Source organism: Geotrypetes seraphini, chromosome 1 (genome assembly GCF_902459505.1).
Source record: "Geotrypetes seraphini chromosome 1, aGeoSer1.1, whole genome shotgun sequence".
NCBI lineage: Eukaryota > Metazoa > Chordata > Amphibia > Gymnophiona > Dermophiidae > Geotrypetes > Geotrypetes seraphini.
The window spans coordinates 56,859,472-56,883,423 of NC_047084.1; the positions used below are offsets into that span (position 1 = coordinate 56,859,472).

The 23,952-nt window shown below is 42.6% G+C and overlaps 1 protein-coding gene across 3 annotated transcripts in view; it reads right to left on the reverse strand.

Moving 5' to 3' along the window:
- Positions 1-23,952, reverse strand: part of PARP8 (poly(ADP-ribose) polymerase family member 8) — a 505,058-nt gene that overhangs the window by 58,026 nt on the left and 423,080 nt on the right. Inside the window, exon 22 of one of the 3 annotated variants that reach the window (XR_004538172.1) lies at positions 11,139-11,233. The exons of the other annotated variants lie outside the window; for them this stretch is intronic. The gene's annotated coding sequence lies outside the window, so the exon portion shown is untranslated. The remainder of the gene's footprint in view (positions 1-11,138; positions 11,234-23,952) is intronic. 3 annotated transcript variants of the gene reach the window in all.

The following is a 23,952-nucleotide window of genomic DNA, read 5'->3' on the forward strand; positions in this document are numbered from 1 at the left end:
AACCCAAAGGTGTAGCAGTGGCAGACTATGGACTTTTCCTCCAGGAACTTGTCCAAACCTTTCTTAAAACCAGCTACGCTATCCGCTCTTACTACAACCTCTGACAACAAGTTCCAGAGCTTAAGTATTCTCTGAATGAAAAAAATTTCCTCCAATTGGTTTTAAAAGAACATAAGAATAGCCCCACTTGGTCAGACCTATGGTCCATCAACCCCAGTAGCCTGTTCTCATGGTGGCCAATCCAGGTCAATAGTATCTGGCCAAAACCCAAGGTGTAGCAATATTCCATGCTGCCAATACAGGGCAAGCAGTGTCTTCCCCCATGTCTTTCTCAATAACAGACTATAGACTTTTCCTCAAGAAACTTGTCCAAAACTTTCTTAAAACCAGCTATGCTATCCGCTCTTACCACATCCTCTGGCAACACGTTCCAGAGCTTAACTATTCTCCAAGTGAAAAAAAATTTCCTCCAAATGGTTTTTAAAGTATTTCCCTGTAACTTCATCGAATGTTCCCTTGATGGAGCGAAAAATCAATCCCTTGTACCCGTTCTACTCCACTCAGGATTTTGTAGACTTCAATCATACCTCCCCTCAGCCATTTCTTTTCCAAGCTGAAGAGCCCTAACCATTTTAGTCTTTTCTCATACGAGAGGAGTTCCATCTCCTTTACCATCTTGATCGCTCTTCCTCTTCTTTGAACCTTTTCTAGCGCCACTATATCTTTCTTGAGATAAGGAGACCAGAATTGAACGCAATACTCCAGATGAGGTTGCACCATGGAGCGATACAGGGGCATTATAACATTCTTACATAGAAACATAGAAGATGACGGCAGAAAAGGGCCACAGCCCATCAAGTCTGCCCACTCCAACAACCCTACCCCCTTGAATTTACCCCCCTAGAGATCCCACATGTGTATCCCATTTCCTTTTAAAATCCTTCACGCTGCTGGCCTGAATCACCTGAGGTGGAAGTTCATTCCAACGATCGACCACCCTTTCGGTGAAGAAGAACTTCCTGGTGTCGCCATGAAATTTCCCACCCCTGATTTTCAGCGGATGGCCTCTTGTGGCAGAGGGGCCTTTAAAAAAGAAGATATCATCCTCCACCTCAATACGGCCGGTGATATATTTAAACGTCTCTATCATGTCTCCTCTCTCTCTACGTTCTTCAAGTGAATATAGCTGCAATTTATTCAGCCTTTCTTCATACGGGAGGTCTTTGAGTCCCGAGACCATTTTGGTGGCCATTCTTTGAACCGACTCAACTCTCAGCACATCCTTTTGGTAATGTGGCCTCCAGAATTCTTAGTTTTGTTAGTCATCCCTTTTTTAATGATTCCTAGCATCCTATTTGATTTTCTGGCCACCACCGCACATTGGGCAAAAGATTTCATCGTATTGTCTACGATGACACCCAGATCCTTTTCTTGGCCACTAATCCCCAAGATGGACCCTAGCATCCGTTAAGTATGATTCAGGTTATTCTTCCCAATGTGCATCACTTTGCATTTGTCCACATTAAATTTTATCTGCCATTTGGACACCCAGTCTTCCAATTTCCTATGGTCCACCTGCAATTTTTCACAATCCGCATGCGTTTTAACAACTTTGAACAGTTTAGTGTCATTTGCAAATTTAATCACCTCATTCATCATTCCAATTTCCAGATCATTTATAAATAAGTTAAATAGCACCAGTCCCAGTACAGACCCTTGCAGCACTCCACTGTTTACTTTCCTCCATTGAGAATAATGACCATTTAACCCTACCCTCTGTTTTCTATCCGATAACCAATTCCTAATCCACAATTGAACTTTGCCACCTATCCCATGACACTTTAATTTTCTCAGGAGCCTCTTGTGAGGAACTTTATCAAAAGCTTTCTGAAAATCTAGATACACAATATCAATCTGCTCACCTTTATCCACATGTTTATTCACACCTTCAAACAAGTCAAGCAAATTTGTTAGGCAACATCTTCCTCAGCTGAACCCATGCTGAAATCTAAGTAAATTATATCTAGCATATGTCCTTGATACAGTTTTCTAATCAAAAAATTCAATCAGGTTTGTTTGGCATGATTTACCTTTAGTAAAGCCATGTTGTCTCGGATCCTGTAACTCATTAGATTCTAGGAAGTTCACTATCCTTTCTTTCTGCAACGCTTCCATTATTTTTCCAACAATTAAAGTGAGGCTTACCGGCCTGTAGTTTCCCGCTTCATCTGTGATCACTTTTGTGTATAGCAGGGGTATCAAAGTCCCTCCTCGAGTGTCGCAATCCAGTCGGGTTTTCAGGATTTCCCCAATGAATATTGTCACAAGCCTGACTCTAGTTCCAGTCTTGTGCCAGTCAGAATCTCTAGAAACCACCCTGTGAAACTAGTTAGGGCTAACCATTATGTCCCTACAGTACAGGAACAGGATTGTAAAGCTCAAGCTAAGTTCAGGCAGGACTTAGAACATAGCCCTGAGAAAACAAGTTTGGGAGGAGAGAAGCAAGATGGCGTCTGGAGCAGGACGCTGAGAGGAGCACTTCCCTCTTCAAGGAGAAAAATTTTCTTCATTTCACTCTTAAAACGTTATTTCTTATGCCTAAAAGAAGAGGAAAACCGAGGGGTATCCCTCTACCTACCCCGGGCTTCTCGACGCCGAGGCAGACTGTGATAACAGCATTCACAGTCCCTCCTTCCATATCGGGCGTCTCCGCTGCCGTGGAGCGGGAACTCCACAGCTTGGACAACGAGATGTCTCTCTCGCTGAGCCCACGAGGACCGCATACCCCTCCCATCCCCGGAGAATCTTCGTTGCAGCAGAACTGGCAAGAGGGCTCCCCCGGTGTGTGTGTGGAGGCTTGCTCTCTCTCCGAAGTGAACCCGGAAGTGAAACACACAACAGACACGCTGACTTCGACGTCGGAGAAGCAGCGTTTTGGGGGAGAGAAACCGCTGGTAGCCAGCGGTGGGGAGGTTGCAGGAGCCCAGAATTCCATCGCTGGAGCAGGAGCCGTATCAAAGTCGGCTGGTATCTCCCTCCTCGGACCGTTGGTGAAACCACAGGCTGTTAACCTGGATTCTATTTGGTCTGCGATTGAGAATCTTCACCTGGTATGTTCTAACTTTGTTACTATAACTCAGAATTCTACTTCCAGGATAAGCTCCTTAGAGACTATTACCCAGCAACACCAAGTGGACTTAAAAAATTTAGATAAAGTAACAACAGAGACTAAGAATTTAATTACCAAACAAACAACAGATAAAATGATGATTTTGAGGAAGATTGAAAAGCTGGAAAACCAGCAGAAGAACTTAAATTTGAGGATTCTTAATTTTCCGGTTGCCAAGTTTATGTCTCCGCAAGAACTGTTTAAGAACTTTATGTTGAATGTTCTAAATGTACCTGAAGCAAGTCTTCTCCCGATACAAAGAATTTATTACTTAAAACAAGTGCAGAAAGAAAAAGCTTTAGTAGATGAAAATCCTCAGTTAGATGTTTCCGCTATTCTGCAGTCTTCTGATATTGAAACTCAGGGAAGAGCAACTTTATTAGTCTCGTTGGTATTTCTTCAAGATAAAGAGATGTTGCTGAAATTATATTTTAATTTAAAGCAGATTACCTATTTGGGGGAAAGGGTACATATATTTCCTGATGTTTCGAGGTGGACGCAATCCAGGAGGAAATAATTTCTGTCTTATAGATCAAAGGTGATTGCTTTGGGGGCAAGTTTTCAGTTGAGATTTCCTTGTAAATGTTTTGTCTCCTATCAGGGGAGTAAATATATTTTCTTTGAACCTGCCCAATTAGGTTTTTTCCTTGAAGGTAAAGGTATCTCCACACAGTCCGAATGATACAGGTTAATAATGCGGTAATTTTTATTTTGGATAGGATAAGATCTGGCTGCTCTATTTCTTAATATTTTCATTTTCTTTTGTATATTTCCCCTATCCCGAGGGGGTTTTATTTTCATCTTGTCTCTTCTCCCTAGGTTGTGGACTGTATTAGATGATTTATTATGGATGTTTAAATTTCAATCCTTAGTTTGTATTATGACTTTATGAGAGTATTATATTTCTGGATTTCTTTAAACATCTTTGTATATAGGATGTATTAAAATGATAAAGAAAATAATAATAATAAAAAAAAAAAGAAAACAAGTTTGGTCCTTTTAAGAACCATGTTTGAAATTGCTGACCAAACAGGTTAGAAGGGAGCCTGAGCTGCATAAAGCCCTTTCCCCGTGCAGGGCTGGGCATGGCACTACAGCTCTCCAACATTTAGAGAGCTGGCTGTCCCAGAGGAAGCAGCAGCCCAGGGAGGCTCCAATGTTGGAGAAGCCTTCACATTCGCAAGCCCCAGCAGATGTAGAAATGCTAAGCTCAGAGGCAGAGGAAGAAACCCAGAGGAACCAGGAACATGGACTGGAATGCTCTGCCAGAGCTTGATCTTCCATAGGCAATGGAAATAAGCTGATTTGACTGTGTGTTTGTTTTTCAAAAGTTTTTTTTTTAATTTTTGGGTTTGGCTGCCTTTCTGCTGGGAGAACTATTTAGCTGCAGAAATGTTTTGGGAAATTGTCACTTTTGGGGAAAGATGAATTGACTGTGTTTGCTGAGAAAGGAAAACTGCTAACATAATAATAATAATAATTGTAATGCAATTTCTTTTATCCATTTTTCATATACACACATTATAATCTTATTAATACATAATGATAACCACAAAATTAAAAAAAACCCACACAAAGCACACTGTATGCAGAAAAAATGTTAATTATCATTTATATTCAGGTTTTTTTCAAAGATGCCAAGGCAGATGACTTTAAAATATGCACTGTCACCTCAGTAAAGCTATAGAAAAATAGACAAATATAGTGCACAATATAGACAGCAGATATAAATTCTCAAAACTGACATATTTTGATCACTAAATTGAAAATAAAATCATTTTTCCTACCTTTTTGTCTGATGATTTCATGAGTCTCTGGTTGCACTTACTTCTGACTGTGCATCGAATATTTCTGCCTCCTGCATGCTTCCTCTCCTCCGGACCTCATTCCATTCCCCAACCAACATTTCTCTGTGTCCCTCCAGGAGTCCAACTTTTCTTCCTCTCTCATCCCCCAAATCATGTGCAGCATTTTTCACCACTGCCCACCAGCCTAATGCCCATTTCTCCATCTATCAGCCCTTTCCAACACCATGCCACATATCTCCATCACTATATCCAATATTTCTCCCTCTCATCCTTCTATTCCCCATGCATCTCAACCTCACTCCTCTCTATGCCCAATTTTCCTCTTCCTTTCCCCATGTGCACCATCTCTTTATCTCTCACTCACACACTCAGGTCCAACAATTGTCTCTTTCTATTCTCTCCCTCCTTCCTATGTCCCAAGTTAGTGCCCCCTTCCTCCCTTGTGTAAAATGGCCACATTTACTGCTTTTCCTATTAATGCCCCCTCCCTTCCTTCTGTGTCCCGAGTTCATGTCCCCTCCCCCTCACTGTCTTCCAGCTTTTGTTCCACCCCTTCAACCCTCCCTCGCCTGAAGCTGACCTGTGCCGAAGCCTGCCTGCCGCCAAGCCGACCTACCACCAATTCCTCCTCCCCCCAGTCCGCCGCCGCCCCGCCACCTTCCAGCTCCATTTAATTATCCCCCACCACCGCCATAACTCTGGGAAGGGAAAGGAAAGGCCAGGCGTGTGCAGTGATTGCACATCGCCGGCCCAATTTTGATGTCAGAGAAAAGGTCTGAGCCAGCCAAGCAACGATTGGCTTGCCCAGACCTTCTCTCCATCAGAATTGACAGAGGAAATGCTTGTGGACGGTGGTGTACAATCGCTGCACGCACCTGGCCCTTCCCTTCCAAGAGTTGTGGCAGCAACAGGGGATAATTAAATGGAGCTGACAGGCAGCGGCGGCAAGCGGGGGATGGCAGGGAGGAATCGGCAGTCAGCCCCATACCCCCTAGGGCATGTATACTGCAGATTGAGAAACACTGCTATAGGGCTGGGGAGCTGGCCTGGGTCCACGACCTTGTAAAAAAAAAATTCTCGCCCAGACTGGAGTAAAATGCCTGCGTTCTGAGATAGGGGACCTTTTTTGGTATGGTGTGTGTGCCTCAACAGAGCTCTGCCATAATTGCGGGGTATGGCTTTTCGCTGGATTTTTTTCTGTTTCTGTGGCAGCATATTCTTTAGACCCTGCTTGTTTGACACAGATGGAAGGCGTATTGGGTCTTTCTCAGCCTGTTGTGTTGGCAGCATAGCTTCCTGTTCGAAGCCCTCTTGTCTGACTGTGGCAGACTTTGCAGTAGTTGCCAATCAGATTTTATGCCTCTTCTGTCTCCTGACACTGCTTCTATATTGAATAGGGCTGATACCCTTGCCAGGACTAGTCACCTCGGCCGCCCTTACAACTGGATTTGGGTGCTGATCCTTCTATCTACAAACTTTTTAATGAGGTTCTGTCCACCTTTTTATTGCTGATGTTCTGAAAGAGCTCAAATTGGATTCTCCATCTTCCACCTCTCAGGCTTTGGTTATGAACTGTTCTTATGTGCCTTTTTCCATCCCATTCACAGCTCCTTGGTCTGATTTCAGAACAATGATACCCCAGAAAGCTCTTTCTGACCTTCTAATGCTATGTCTAAGGTTTATCCCCTGGCTCCTCATTGTCAGCAGGTTTTATAATAACCTAAGGCAGAGTCCTCTGTGACGCTGGTTATCCGGTACACAGACCTCCCTAGTGATGGGGGAGTGATGCTTAAGGATTCTCAGAATCACAGGGTGGATATTATGTTGTAAAAGCTTTTGTAGTGGTTTCTTTAGGCAACAAAGCAGCGGTGGTCGCTTCCTTTATGGTGCAAGCCTGTCATACCAGACTGCGCCATGTGTCATCTGTGGAGGTGCATGCCTGTCCTCCACTGGTGATGGATGGTATAGATCATGTGGTGGACGTCCTTTATGATCTCATTCAAGTTCTTAGTAAAGTCTCTATTTATGCAGTGTTTGCACACCGGACTCTTTGGATCCATCTTTGGGCTGGGGACACTGCCTCAAAGCCCACTTAAGCAGGCTTCCTTTACAGGGCCTGCTTCTTTTTTATAAAGGTCTAGTTGATCTCATCACCAGTGCTGTCAAGTGCTGCCCTAAGTGAACAAGTTTTGCCAGATGACGGGAGTGGAATGTTGTGCTTTTCGTTCCTCCCGCAGGTGTCGTCTGGGAATCGCATCTTCCTCCCAGAAATATTCCCAGGGCTACCACCCCCATTAAAACAGTTCCAATTCCAGGTGTCCTCAGGTTTCCATGCAGCAGCTGCGCCTAAGCCTGATGATGCCAGTGGTCAGACGGGGCTTCCTTATATCTGAGGCCACCTTCTCAGTTTTATCAGGAATATACTCTACTTCATCAGATCAGTGGGTGCTGGCCATCATTTGGGAGGGGCACAGCTTAGGCCTGTGCCTACCTCTGGATTTGTTTCTTGACTCCTTGGCAGATTGGCCATAAAAGGATTCCCGAGTCCATGGTACTCTACGCCTTCTCTTAGACATCAGAGCGATGAAACCATTTCCAGAACACGAATTGGGCTTAGGCAGATACTCCTTATCCTTCATTGTACCACAGAGAGGCTCGGAGGATTGGAGACCCATTTTGGATCTAAAGTCATTAACCTTTTTTTGCAAATTTCTCATTTCCACATGGAAACAAAGCAAACAGTGATAGCTGCTGTTTCTTCAGGAGAGATTCTGGCGTCCTTGGATCTCACAGAAGCTTAGCTCTATATTCCGATCTACCTGGAGCACCACAGGTTTCTGCATTTTTTATGTTCTGCAACAGCATTTCCAGTTTGCAGCTCTGCCCTTTGGCCTCACAATGGTGCCTCACACTTTCACCAAGGTGATGGTAGTTGTGGCAGCTTTTCTCCGTCGGCAGGGGGTTCAGGTCCATCCTTTCTTGGTCACCTGGTTGATCCAGGCTCCGTTTCATCAGGAGTGTGAAAGTGCGGTGAATACTGCGATGTCTCTGCTGCAACCATTGGCAACTTCAGGAAAAGCCGCTTGACACCTTCCCAGTCCCTGGAGTATCTGGGCCTTCTCTTTGACACCAGAGTCATGTGTTTCTTCCCGAGGCACGCAGACAAACTTCAACAACAGATCAGATCTCCTGGACCATCCGGCTCCCACAGCCTGGCATTATATGCAGGTTCTGGGATTAATGGCAACCTTGGAGGCAGTCCCCCTGGCCAGAGTGCACATGCGCCTTTTACATGAGTCTCTCATCTCTCGGTGGTCTCCACAGCGTCATCCCCTTCAGGTGCCACTCCCCTGGTCGATGCCAGCTTGCAGCAACTTGAGCTGGTGGATTCTGGGGGAGGCTCCATGCCAGGGTTAGCTTCTTCGGATTTCCGAGTTGATGACTCTCATAATGGATGCCAGCCTGTTGGGTTGGTGTGCTCACTGCGGGGACTGCTTCATCCAGGGGCAGTGGACTTCTCATCCGAAATGTCAGTGGACTCCTCATCTGAAATGTTGGTCGATCAATCGTCTGGAGCTTTAGGCAATTTGGCTGGTGCTACTCACTCTCCAGACTCTTCTGAAAGGAAAAGCGGTGTGAGTATTCTCTGACAACGCCATAGCAGTGGCATACATAATTCATCAAGGAGGCACAAGTAGTGCTCCCTTGGGCAATGTAGCAAGCTTGCATGCTGTTCCGCTGGGTGTGAGCACATTTTCTGTCTTTCTCGGCGGCCCATGTGGCTGGAGTTGTAAGTGTTCAGGCAGGGTCCTGAACCCGGGAGAATGATCCCTTTCGTTAAAGGTGTTCCATCTGATCATACAGAGCTGGGGGTCAGCCCCAGATGGATTTGATGGCTTCTGCAGAGAACTCGAAGGCCAGCCACTTTTTCAGTCGATGAACACAGTGCAGAAGCCTAGGGCTGGATGTCTTGGCTCAGCCATGGCCGGCTCATGAGCTCCTGTTTCTCTTCCATGGCCTCTGGTCAGTCAGGTCATCCGTCGGATAGCAACGCATCCCAGCCTTGTGGTTCTAGTAGCTCTAGATTGGCCTCATCGCCTGTGGTATGCGGATCTCGTCCATCTTCAGCGGGATGAGATACTTAAGCTCTCTTTTCATCGCTACCTTCTCAGTTGGGGGCTGGTGCCCATGGAGAACCCATGGCGCTTTGATCTTACAACATGGCTCTTGACCGCTCAGCCTTGATGCAGCATGGTTATTCAGATATCAATATTTTGACTCTTTTGCACTCTAAGAAAACCTCTACTATAGCTTCTTATGCCAAAGACAGGAAGGCTTGCCAGCAGTGGTGTGCTAAAGACCAGGTGGAGCCTGAGAGGGCTCCCATTTCAGTGGTCCTAGCTTTTCTTCTGGTGGGCCTAGAAAAGGGTTTAATGTGGCATCCCTTATAGTTCCAGTTGCAGGCTTTTCATGCTTTAAAACAGTGGTCTCAAAATCAAAACCGCAGGGCCACATTTTGGATTTGTAGATACTTGGAGGGCCTCAGAAAAAAAAATAGTTAATGTCTTATTAAAGAAATGACAGTTTTACATGAGGTAAAACTCTTCATAATTTATAAATCTTTCCTTTTGGATAAGCCTTAATAATAATATTGTAATTTATAGCTAAAGAGACATATGATCAAGAAACTGTTTTATTTTACTTTTGTGATTATGATACATACCGAGGGCCTCAAAATAGTACCTGGCAGGCGGCATGTGGCCCCCGGACTGCAAGTTTGAGACCACTGTTTTAGAGCATGCAGAGGCGCTAGTTCGCTTACTATTCATCCAGATGTGACCAGGTTTACGAGAGGGGCACTTCATTTAATAATATCTTTATTTTTATATACCGCAATATCACAAACAGTTCAGAGTGGTTTACAATAAAAAGAGACTGCATACGGACAGTAATATTACAAAAAGCAATTCAGAGATACATCAACAAGGATATGAAATTAATACAAATTTATCAAAAAGATAAGTTTTAACTGTTTTTCTAAAGGTTTGGTAAGAAAATGCATTTAAGATAAACATACTTAGGCATTTATTCCATTTGCCAGCTTGAAATGATAATGTCCTATCTAGGAATCTCTTATAAATACAACCCTTCAAAGATGGGAAGGAGAACAAATGGACACATTGCGACTGGTAATACCAGAAAAATCAAAATGGTATGAGAGGTAAATTGGAGCTGAACCTGTTAAAGTTTTGAAGTAAACCTCTCTTGTGTTTTCTTTTCCTTTTGTGGAATCTTACCTTCATTCTTCAAGACTGTCTTTCTGGTCGCCATTGTCTCAGCATAGTATATTTAGTATCTTCCGGCTCATTCATGCAAGGAGCCCTTTCTCTATATTGCGGACGTGGGAGTTGTTCTCTGTACCATACCTTCCTTGCTACCATTGCTTTGGTATGTCACCTAGCATATTGAATCCGGAAGGGATATAACAGAATGGAAGATTAGGTTTTTACCTTTGATAATCTTCTGTTAGTCCCTGTAGGATTCCATATGACCCGCCCTCTCTGTGTACGCTCAGTTGTTTAGCATAGCCTGCTTCCTTCTGCCTCGATTGTTATCCTTGCAGGCTTGAAGTTGTTCCAGCCGGTTGCTGGATCCTATGAGCAGTTTTTCACTTCTGTGAGTATGCTTTATTGAAGACTGTCTAGTGTGGGTGCTCATTGCACACAGCAGGTTAGTTCTACATTGTTCCTCAATGTTTTTCTGAGTTGCCTTTGTGCCTGTTTATTACTTGTTCATGTTTTGCAGAGCAGACTAGTTTGAGAATGGTTTGTGTTGCTGTGGATCTTCCCCCCTCCCCAGTACCCTCTTGTCATAGATTTATTCAGGTATGTTACTTGGCTTTGGGACTCAGCTGGATATGTTTCCAGCTGTCAGTCTAAGGAGTTAGAGCATATGCTCAGAAAAGTGTTGGATTTCAGCAACTCCTGGATTGAACACCTAGTGTATGGAATCCTACAGGGACTAACAGAAAGAAGATTATCAAAGGTAAAAACCTAATCTTCCATGCCAACTTGGTTGGAATTGGAAAAGCAACTCTGTTCACCCATACCTCTATCCAACCTTGCCACAATGCAAGTACCCAAACACCTTAAACAATTTACCTTACTATCTGCGACTCAAACTGCCTTGCGTAATCTGGATAAGGTAGCCACTCTGTCCATATACTCCCACAGAGACATGTCTATTTGGAATAATCCTAAACAAACAAAAATAAATTCCTCTATTGGAAAACATGGCAATTGTACAACATATGGTCTGTTAATCAACTTTATTTCCACGATCATCTGAAACCCTTCTCAAAATTTATTGCAATTTACTTCAATAAAACATGAAGAATCCCAATGGTCATTATTAACTTCACTTACTTCATCTGTCAGTAGTAACTCACTCAATTCTGGATGATGCCACATATATTAAGAAATGGTGCGACTTAGCTCTTATACAAAGTAAAGATATTTCCAGTTTTTATAATCTCTTAAGAGATCACCATTAAGCACAGTTATATACAGTAACAGGTGTTATCCAGGGACAGCAGGCAGATATTCTTACATATGGGTGACATCATCCACGGAGCCCTGGTACAGCTACTAAAGCACTCTTGCAGTTCAAGAGCTTTAAAAAATTCGCAATTGACTACACTGTGCTTGCGCGAGTGCCTTCCCGCCCGATGTAGGCGTACGTCTCCTCAGTTCAGCTAGCCAGCTAAGAAGCCAACCAGGGGAGGTGGGTGGGTTGTGAGAATATCTGCCTGCTGTCCATGGATAACACCTGTTATGGTAAGTAACTGTGCTTTATCCCAAGAAAAGCAGGCAGCATATTCTCACATGTGGGTGACCTCCAAGCTAACCAAAAATGGGATGGTGGGAGAGTTGGCTATTAAGAATATAAATTTTGTAATACTTTTTGGCCGAAGTGGCCATCCTGTCAGGAATAGGATTCCAGATAATAATGAAAAGTGAAGGTATGAACCGAGGACCAAGTAGCAGCTTTGCATATTTAATCAATAGGAGTAGAGCATAGAAAGCTACTAAAGCTGCCATAGCTCGAACTTTGTGGGCTGTGAGACAACCCTCCAGTTGCAGCCCAGCCTGAGCTTAACAAAATGAGATGCAAGCAGCCAACCAGTTGGAAATTGTCCTCTTGGAAACAGGATGCCCTAACTTGTTTGAATCAAAGGAGACAAAAAGTTGTGGAGAAGATCTATGGGATTTAGTCATTTGCAAATAGTAGGCCAATGCTTGTTTACAGTCCAGAATATGAAGAGCTGTTTCTTCAGGATGAGAATGAGGCTTGGGAAAAAATACTGGAAGTACAATGGATTGATTGAGATGAAACAGTAAGAACTTTGGATGGTGTGGCATACCACTTTATCATAATGGAATACTGGTAGATGGTGGATCTGTTACCAAGGCTTGAAGTTCACTGACTTTGTGAGCAGACATTTAGAGAAATGAGGAAAACTACTTTCCAAGTGAGGTATTTAAGATGAACCGTAGATATTGGTTCAAATGGAGGCTTCATCAGTTTATTAAGTACAACATTAAGATCCCAAACTACTGGAGGTGGTTTAACATCAAATAGTCTTTTCACAAATCTGGAAACCACAGGATGAGCAGAGAGAGGTTTTCCATCTAAAGGTTGATGAAAAGCAGCAATTGCTTTGAGATGGACTCTAATAGAGGTGGATTTTAGGCCAGACTGGGATAAATGGAAAAGATAATCCAGAATCGAAGACAAAGAGGTGGATTTTGGTTCCTGATGATGAAGCTTGCAGCAAGCAGAAAACTGAGTCCATTTTTGAGTATAACATTGTCTTGTGGATGGTTTTCTGGAAGCATCCAAGATGTCTCTTGGCATATTGAGAAAAATGAAGAACAGGTGAAGTCAGCCCAAGCTCTCAGGTGAAGTCAGCCTAAGCTCTCAGGTGCAAAGACTGCAGGTTGTGATGAAGAAGAGAACCTCGACTCTGTGTAAAAAGAGATGGAAAAATTTGCAGAATAAGTGGCTCCCTGATGCTGAGTTGAAGTAGAAGGGAGAACCATGGTTGTCTGGGCCACTGAGGAGCTATCAGAATCATGGTGGCGGATTCGTGTTTGAGTTTAACAAGTGTCCTGAGAATAAGTGGAAATGGAGGGAAAGCATATAGGAACTTGTTTGTCCAGTCCAGGAGAAAAACATCTGCCTCCAGGCGTGTTTGTTGTTGTGGGGAGACACAAAAAGGCCTACCTGAGTGATTCCCCATTGAGAAAAAATTTAACTGAGAGCTGCTGAGTTCAGCCTCCATTCGTGAGGTTGCAGGATGCGGCTCAGTTTGTCCACCAGTGAATTTTGGTCTCCTTGAATGTAAACAGCCTTCAGAAAAATATTGTGAAGAATTGCCCAATTCCAAATCTTTTGAGCTTCTTGGCAGAGGAGAAGAGAACCTGTTCCTCTCTGCTTGTTCACATAGTACATAGTTACTTGATTGTCTGTACAGATGAGAATGACCTGATCTTGAAGAAGATGCTGAAAAGCCTTGAGAGCATTGAAAATCACTCTGAGTTCTAACAGATTTATGTGATGGTGACGCTCTGTGGCAGACAAGTGCCCTTGAGTACGGAGACCATCTAGGTGAGCTCCACAAGCATAGGTTGACGAATCTGTCATAAGAACCTTCTGGTAAGGGGGTGTTTGAAACAGCAAACCTCTGGAAAGACTGGAAGAGAGCATGCACCACTGAAGAGATTGCCGTAGAGAAGATGTTACTGTATGTGCTGGGAAAGTGGATCGAGAGCCTGTGACCACTCAGAAGCCAGGGACCACTGAGGGATCCGTAAGTGAAGTCTGGCAAAAGGAGTCATGTGAACTGTAGAGCCCATGTGACCTAGAAGAACCATCATGTGCCTCGCTGAGAGTGAAGGAAGGAGGGACACTTGATGGCTAAGTTGTATCAAAGCATCTTGACGTTGTTGAGGAAGGAACACCCTGAGTTGAACAGTGTCTAGGAGGGCTCCGATGAACTGAAGAGTTTGAGAAGGCTGCAATTGAGATTTGAGGAAGTTGATTCGAATCCCAAATTTTGCAGAATATAATCTGTTGTGTCACTACAATAACAATTTGAGACAAAGGATCTTTGATGAGCCAATCGTCCAGATAAGGAAAGACTCGGAAACCATGAGTTCACATGGCTGCTGCTGCCACCACCACCACCAGGCACTTGGTGAAAACTCTGGGAGATAATGGGAGACCAAAAGGCAGAACCTTGTATTGGTAATGATGATTTTCCACCCAAAATCTGAGAAACTTGCGAGAGGCTGGGTGAATGGGAATGTGAGTGTAAGCCTCCTTGGGAACCAGAGAACATAACCAACCATTCTGATCCAGTAGGGGGTACAGCGATGCCAGAGACAGCATCCAAAATTTTTATTTGACAAGAAATTTGTTGAGACCTCTGAGGTCCAAATGGGGTGAAGACCTCCCGTCTTTGGGACAAGGAAATACCGAGAATAAAACCCTGTTTTCTGCTGGTCCAAAGGAACCTTCTCAATGCCATTGAAAACGAGCAGAGATTTGACTTCCTGGAGAAGAAGAGAGGACTGTAGGGAGTTGGAAGGAAACTCTCTTGGAGGATGATCTGGAGGAATGTTGAGTAAATGAAGAGAATAGCCTTCTCAAATGATATTGAGGACCCAGAAATTGGAGGTGATTAGTTGCCAATGATGATGGTAATGTTGAAGACGACCTCCAATGGGAACAGGAAGAGGCGAAGTTACGGTGATTGAAAATATGCTCTCTATTAAACATTCAAAAAGGCTAATTTGACTTGGAAGTAGCAGAGGTCTGAGGCTTTTGAGGACGCTGTTGATGCTGTTTTTTCTGTTGCAGCCTAGAAAGAGGAGTAGATTTTGGTGTATAGCGCCCCTGATATGAAGAAGAGGACTTGAAAGATTTAGAGGCAGAGGATTTAGGCTTAGTTGTTCTGAAAGCTTTTTAGTTGCATTCTCAATAGTGTATCCAAAAAATCATCTCCTAAGCAGGGAATATTAGCTAACCGATCCTGGAGGTTAGCATCCATATCTGCTATCTGAGCCATGCAAGCCTTTTCATGGCCACAGCCATTGCAGAAACACAAGAAGACAGCTCAAAGGCATCGTGAGGATTGTACTATATGTTGCCTAAGTTGTGTGAGAGTATGAAACGTGATGGAACTCTGACTTCTGATCAGATGGAAGATACTTATAATAGTTAGGCATTTGTTTTACACAATACTTAAGGTAACAGGTAAAATAAAAATTGTAGTTGATGATTCTATTAGCCAACATGAAATTTTGGTAGAGACATCTACCAAATCTGTCCATCGTCCGACCTTCTTGCCCTGGAGGAACAGTAGCATAGAATTTAGAAGGAGCAGAATTTTTGAGAGTGGATTTCACTACAAGAGACTGATGTGAGAGTTGAGGTTTTTTAAAAACCAGAAATGATCTTGTACTGAGAATCCAGCTTTCAAGAAGCAGCCGGAACAGAGAAAGGAGAATCCCAATTTTTTCAGAGTTTCCTTTAAAATTCCATGTAATGGAAGCTTGAGAAGCTTCTAAGGAGAATATTTGTAGTGAGTTTCAAGTTTTATTAGGATTTTATATACCGCCTATCAAGGTTATCTAAGCGGTTTTACAATCAGGTACTCAAGCATTTTCCCTATCTGTCCTGATGGGCTCACAATCTATCTAACGTACCTGGGGCTATGGAGGATTAAGTGACTTGCCCAGGATCACAAGGAGCAGCGCGGGGTTTGAACCCACAACCCCAGGGTGCTGAGGCTGTAGCTTCAATCACTGCGCCACACATTCCTGAATACTTGGAGTCTGTTTTCAATTTTATAGCCATGTCTTTACTCATCTGTCTGATAAAGCAAGTAAATGAGACCGGCTCAGAAAGAGAAGGCTCTCTGTGAGAAGTGGTGTGAGGAGAATGCTCTGCCTGAGAATCATAAGCTTCTGTAGAAGATGGAGATACCTCATGAGTGAAATCAAGACAAAGGCCTGAATCTATGGGAATTGAAGAACGGTATTGGCATTTGGCTCAGTACCGATCCAATGGAGTAGGAGAAACAGACTTCTTACGTTTGTCTGAACAGCGAAGAGAAATGTGCCTGGACTTAGAAGAATGCTTGTCAGATTTAGTGGAGATGAATGTCTGGAATGACTGGAGCGATATCCAGAAGAATGATGCTTCTTTTGTTGATGCCTTGGAGGAGATTGGTGCCTTGAGGAGCGACGTCTGGAAGCATGGCTCGATGAAGATGATCGGTGCCGAGAGTGACACGGTACCGATGAAGCAGTAGTGGTACTTGCATCTCGCATGAGACGATGCTCAGGCTGGGCCGCTACTAGAAGAGCTGACATGGGGATAACCAATTGAAACATATCCCAAACTCCAATTGAAAGAGAGCATCGAGCTTACACTGACACCTGTGAATTGGACGTCTGTATCAAAGGTGCTGCGGCTTACTCTGGAGAGGATGGCATGGATGAAGATGCACCCTTCAAAGTTGAAGCGAGCCGCATCAATGGTCTCTGTTTGGTCGGTACGACTAAACTCGATACCTTAGTGGCCTGAGACACCATATGGGAAGCTGGTGACTTCTTAGCTAGCTTACCTGACACAGCTATAGCCTACCGAAGAGAAGTCTTTGCTGTAAAAGGCAGCTTTTTATAGAATGCTTCTGAAGCATCGAACAGCGTGTACATTATTATTATTATTAAGATTTTATATACCGCCTATCAAGGTTATCTAAGCGGTTTTTTTACAATCAGGTACTCAAGCATTTTCCCTCTCTGTCCCAGTGGGCTCACAATCTATCTAACGTACCTGGGGCTATGGAGGATTAAGTGACTTGCCCAGGGTCACAAGGAGCAGCACAGGGTTTGAACCCACAACCCCAGGGTGCTGAGGCTGTAGATCCAACCACTGCGCCACACACTCCTACAAAACTCTACGCGGTGGTTTGGACCCAGGCACTGGATACACCACTTATGGGGATCAGTTAAGGAAATAATGCGCTTGCACCTGCCGCACTTTTTAAAGCAGTCAACATGTGGGACATGGGAAGGGAAACCACCTCAGACAAATCAAAAACCAAAGGTTGAGGCGGAGGCAAAGGCTCCACTGTCAAAAACTTCTGACTGGTAAAAAATAAAGAAAAATCAAACTTTTTCTCTCTTTTTTTTGTAATGAAAGATGACGGCAGAAAAGGGCTATAGCCCATCAAGTCTGCCCACTCTACTGTCCCACCCCATTAAGTCAGAGTGCTGCTCGACCCACGTAGAGATCCCACATGGATGTCCCATTTATTCTTAAAGTCAAGCACGCTAGTGGCCTTGATCACCTGCACCAGTAGTTTGTTCCAGTGATCCACCACCCTTTCTGTAAAGAAATACTTCCTGGTGTCACCACCAAATCTCCCTCCTATGAGTTTGAGCGGGTGCCCCCTTGTGACTGAAGGTCCCTTAGGAAAGAATATGTTGTTTTCCACCTCAACACGACCCGTGACGTACTTAAATGTCTCAATCATGTCACCCCTCTCCCTGCGCTCCTCTAGAGAGTAGAGCTGCAACTTGCCCAGTCTTTCCTTGTATGAGAGACCCTTGAGTCCGGAGACCATCCTAGTGGCCATTCGCTGGACTGACTCAACTCGAAGTACATCTTTACGGTAATGTGGCCTCCAGAATTGCACACAGTACTCCAGATGAGGTCTCACCATGGTTCTGTACAGTGGCATTATGACTTCAGGTTTACGGCTGACGAAGCTTCTATTGATACATCCCATCATCCGCCTTGCTTTGGATGAGGCCTTCTCTACCTGTTTGGCAGCCTTCATGTCTGCACTGATGATTACTCCCAAGTCCCGTTCTTCTGAGGTCGTAGCTAGTGTTTCTCCATTAAAGGTGTATGTTCTGCATGGATTTCTGCTGCCGAGATGCATCACCTTACACTTCTTTGCGTTGAAGCCCAGCTGCCATGTTGAGGACCAGTTTTCCAACTTGATCAGATCCTGCGCCATACCATCCAAGAGATCGCTTTCACCTACTATATTACACAGTTTGGCGTCGTCGGCAAACAGCGCTATTTTTCCCTGAAGCCTTCGGGTCAAGTCCCTTACGAATATGTTAAAAGGGATGGTCCCAGGACTGAGCCCTGCGGCACTCCGCTAGTCACCTCCGATGTCTTAGAGAGGGTGCCATTGACCACCACCCTCTGAAGTCTTCCACTCAGCCAATCATTGACCCATGCCGTTAGTTTCTCACCTAACCCCATCGATTTCATCTTGTTTAATAGTCTACGGTGTGGGACACTGTCAAACGCTTTACTGAAATCCAAGTACACTATGTCCAGAGACTCTCCCGAGTCTAGCTCTCCTGTCACCCAGTCAAAGAAGCTGATAAGATTGGATTGGCATGACCTGCCCCTAGTGAATCCATGTTGACAGGGATCCCTCAGATTCCCCTCATCCAATATCGTGTCTAATTTCCCTTTAAGTAGAGTTTCCATGAGTTTACACACTATTGGTGTGAGACTTACTGGTCTGTAATTCGCAGAAGAGAATAAGAAAGAAAATCAGTAGAAATCGCAAGCGGGAAGGCAAAATAAAACAGAGACCGTTTCACATAACTTTGTAGCTCCACGAAAAACTGAAAACTGAGGAGCGCACGCCTGTGTCGGGTGGGAAGGCACTCATGCATATGTGGTGCGGTCAGTTGCGAACTATCTTAAGTTCTTGAAGTGCAAGAGCGCTTTAGCAGCTGTTTGTACCGAGGCTCCGTGGATGACATCACCCACATGTGAGAATATGCTGCTGCTTGTCCTGGGCTAATGTATTTACAGATTATGTCCTAATGGTTCAATCTGCTCACTATTTTCTTAAATGACCTGGAATAGAACACCTTTTGGTCTAAAGTAGAGAATGGCATGGGGGCAAATTTTTCCCCATCCCCGCGGGAACTCATTTTCCCATCCCGGTGAGTTCTTTTCCTGTCCCTGCCCCTTTCCTGCAATCTCTGTCCTCATCTGCACAAGCCTCAAACACTTTAAAATCATAAATGTTTGAGGCTTGTGCGGTTAAGGCAGGGACAGCGACAGCAACAGCAACAAAACTCGTGGGGATAGGATGGGGGAAACTGAATTCCTGCGGGGACAGGAACAAATTTGTTCCGGTGTCATTCTCTAATCTAAAGTTAATAGACCACTATTATCTGTTGGATTATCTCATTCTTTATACTTTGTTATGTGGAAAGCCACCTGGACTCCACACATTGAATGATGAAAGCCACTTTGCTAGAAAATGACAAATGTTGGCATTGAAACTCATCATCTGGCACTCTAATACTTATGCTATATAACTGTTCTAAGATAATGCCTTTTGGGGGAGAAATCTGGTCATTATCAAGATCACTGGATGTTCTGCTGATATCAACTTTGATATAATAATTCTTCGATCATTGCATCCATGCTTTGTTCATTCTATCTGCAAGCCAAAATTAATTGACATACTACTTTCATTAGGCATTTAACATGTCTTTAAAACCTGGAAATTTGCTAAATTCCTGGACTATACCTTTTGGTGGACCTCAGTTGCATATATTAGTACTTTAGTTACATGCAGCGGAAAAATATCTACTCAGAAAACACTGTGGTCTCCCATTGACATATATTTGCAAAATAACCAGTTAAAATCCTAATACAATATAACCTTGGTTTGCGAGCATAATTCGTTCCAAAAGCATGCCTGTAATCCAAAGCACTCATATACAGTATCAAAGCAAATTTCCCCATAGGAAATAATGGAAATGCAGACGATTCGTTCCACAACCCAAAAACTTTAATACTATATGTACTTATTGCAAGACCGCGCTCATTTAGAACAGTCACTACACTCCTGCAGTGTCAGAGAGAAAAGAACCATCGGCTTAGTTGTGATGTGTGTATACTGTATGTACTTATATTACAAGACATTGCTTGTATATCAAGTTAAAATTTAATAAAGTGCTTTGCTTGTCTTACAAAACACTTGCAAACCAAGCTACTTGCAATCCAAGGTTTTAGTGTATACCTATCCTTAATGTTAAAGAAATTTAACTAAAAAAAAAAAAAAATTGCATTAAAGAAGATGTGCTTAAAAAATTGAAGGTTTATCTTGGTAATATTTTTGAGACTACAGTACCAAAATGGTTTTTAGCTGCTGGAATCTCTAAAGAGCCAGAACAGTGAAAATCAGGGTAAAAGCCTTACTGAACTCTGCCTAGTAGTCTTCATTAATTTTTTTAAGCTGGGACCATTTGGGATCCAAAGAGTTGAAGGAGAACTGTCAAATATCTTTCATACGAGGTCACAACATTGCTGATTAGTGTCTTTCAGTTATGTTCTTCCCACAAGCTCATACTCTTAACTATTTGTTTGGCATCTCCTCAAAGAGGTGGACATAAATATATTCTCTTCACCTACTAAGAAATGCCTTGTCTTTCAAGAATGTGGTTCTTCCTCCCATCCATGTCCCCCTTTTTGTCATGAACTTGGATAGAGAGGCAGAGAGTAGAAGAAAAAAATTAGAATGATTATGAGGGCCACTTTAGAGGTCTCCAAGGGCCACCATTGGCCCTTAGGCCTTCCATTGAAGAACACTGACCTAGGCAATAAAAATATCTGGGATTTTATAGTTTTCAAGTGATGCATGCAGTTAGAATAAACATTCTTGTTGAAAAGAAATCACTAACTGCCCAAGTTTTGTGTGTCTTTCCAAACTCCTTGGGATGTAACACAAATTTAATCGGATATAACACAAATTTAATCTTTGATTCTTCGAGCTTCAGCGGTGTCACTTAGTGCTCGATAACTCTCGTTGTACACCTCACCCTACAGGACAAACTCTGCCGCCCTCGCAGAACATTACTGTTCACATTTCCTTCTCCCAAAGGATGCAAATTTAAAAGATTCCTCAACAGAGATTTGGAACAACACCTTAAGCAACCTAAACCTGAACACATCAACATACCTTTTACCTTTATAAATGTTTTTTTCACATCAACATACTGTTCATTCAGGAAATCACTAAAAACCTAATTATTCGACAAAGTTGTCTAATCCTTCGATTCCGCTCATCTCTTACCTCTTCTTACACACTCCTCCTTCCTACCCTACTACCTCGTTCACTCAACTGTCTTCCACACCTTCCCAAATCTAACTGATGTAACCTTGCTGTCCTTACAGCATCTCTTATTGTATATCATCTTGAAATGAAAAGGTATGACAGGATAAAGCTATTATTATTATTAAGATTTATACACCTACCTCATCATTAGCCCTTCACCTTTCCTCAACATAACTTTCAATCTATTAAGAGTACCACAAATTACACTCTTAAATGTTTCACTTTTACTTATCTTAAATTATTTAGTCCATCCGCCAGGGGGAACATATCCAAATGTTTCACCAAAACACAGCTTTTTCAAGGAACTACCCTTCACCTGCTAAAAACCACCATCTGCCCCAGCTTTTTCCAGACCAAGATCAGGAGAAGGGGAGTTCCTTGAAAATCCGTCTTTTGGCAAAACATGTTGGATACATTCCCCGTGGCTGATGGACTACATAGTTCTTTTTTTATGGCACATGAATTGTATTTGTGGTCACTATTTAGTTTATGAGTTCTCTAGAGCTTCATGATATTCTTGATTCCACACATTCAGTCTTTTGACAGGGCTGTATTTCTCCTTGATGATCTTTATATCAATTTAAACTAGCAGTGCTTGATACAAAGGACCATGGGATATTGAATGAGCACTTCTCTTTGCAATAGTTTGTATTTTTTCATTACATTTTCATAATTTTTTTTGCTTCAAAGAAAATTAAAGTATAGGGGTTCCCTGAATGATTTATAATCTTTAACACAGCGCTCATATTCAAGAGGTTGATGTGATATCTCTTCTAGTTCAGAAGTCAGGAATTTTGAATGCGACCTCATTTAGTCGGTGCCCTTCGAGTCAAGGCTGAATTTACCTATTGTCAACACAATTTGGTGCAGTACATGGACAGCTGTTAGTCAAATTTAAGTTAGTCAAATTTAATGATCATCATCAATAATTTATCATAATAGTCATTTAACAATAATCAAATTTAATAATTATCAAGTTAGACAAGCCGAAGGGACCTATAGGCTCACATTATATGTAAGGAGGGCACTTGAAGCTGAACATAGGGGTTCCCCTCAGTAGTACGATTAGAAATTATCCAATTTACCTTTGTTAGTGGGGGAAGAGGGGGTGGGAGGGAAGGAAAGTATTGACCCCTTTAAAAACCAGAGGAAAGGGGGTAAAAACATGCATTCCTGCTGTTAGAAAAGCTTGTTAAATGAGACAACTCATAAAACCGAGAACTCCATCAAATTGCTTAGAATACAGTGAAGTTACTCAGCTGTAACAGATGTTCTCCAATGTCAGCAGGCTACGTAATCTCACATGTGTACGTGTGTGTGTGTGGGGTGGCATCATCCAACAGAGCCCACTGCAGATGCTGCCTTGTGTGCATTAGCTAAAGAAAGTTCTAGCAGCTTCCCTCTATGCTTGCGTGAGTGCATTCAAGCCAGATGAGTGAGTGTGGGTCTATCAGTCAGATGATATAGTTGAAGAAAACTACTAGGGGATGTTTGATGGTATATGAGAATACTTGGCTTGCTGTCCTTAGAGAACAGCTGCTACAGGTGAGTTGCTTTCTTTGAGGACAAGCAGGCCAGTTGAATACTCCCTAACTATTAGGCTCACTGAAAACAATGTGAGGACAACAGAGACTCTAAACATTGAGGCCTTACAGTTAATTATCCTGAAATTATATATAACTGGTTATGAAAGTACAGCCTGGAACAGAAAAAAAAACCAATGGCCTATAATCCAATGGAGTTGGATTATAGACACTAAACAAATTCAGCAGAAATGTCCAAATAAACCAGCTGTCACATCAATTATTCTGTGAATGTGTGAACTGAAGACCACGTCTCAGTCTTACATAGCTCCTCAATGGAGGCTGATCAAAAGTGGACTACCGATGTAGCCATTGTTTTAACATTATGAGCCGTGACATGACCTCAAGAGTCAGCCTAGCTTAGGTGTAAGCAAAGGAAATACAATGGGTTAGCCAATTGGAAAGTGTGTGCTTGCCGATGGCTACCCCCTTTTTGGATTATGTTTATGTTTGTATTTATAGATTACTCTTCGGTACAACATCATAGCAGCTTACATGATATAAAACAGAAGGAAAGGAACTCCATCATAAAAAGAAAAGTAAAAATAAATTCAAAATGAGCATTAAGTAAAAATTATAAAATACAAAATAAAATAAACAACATAAAATTATAAAGATATAAAAGCTGCAACTGCAAATCTCTCCCACCATGTTCAAACCAGTATAATGCTAATTGACCTTTGGAAAAGAATTCAACCTAAGAAAATGCTAATCCAAAAAAATAAGTTTTAAATAAACTTCTAAATTTAATATAAGAGAATTCACTACATAGGTCTGTTGGCAAAGAATTCCATAAATTGGATACAGAAGCAAAAAAGGCAGAATTACAAGTAGAGATTAATCTCACTAGGTGAACTGAAGGCAAGGACAATTGATGACAGTTAGAAGAACGCAGATTTTTAACAGGCCTATATGGTACCAAAAGCTTAGCTAAATAATCAGACTGCCCTGTCTGTAATGCTTTAAAAGTTAGTCAAAGCTTTATGCATTAATCAAAATTTTATTGGAAGCCAATGAGAATCTTTCAAAAGTGGAGTGACGTGATCCTAATGGCAGTAGGTTTCAAGGATTTATTAAAATTTGATTTAATAGCTTATCTAATTTCTAAGCGAGTTTAAAATATAAAAGAGAGCACGAACATAATAGAAATGC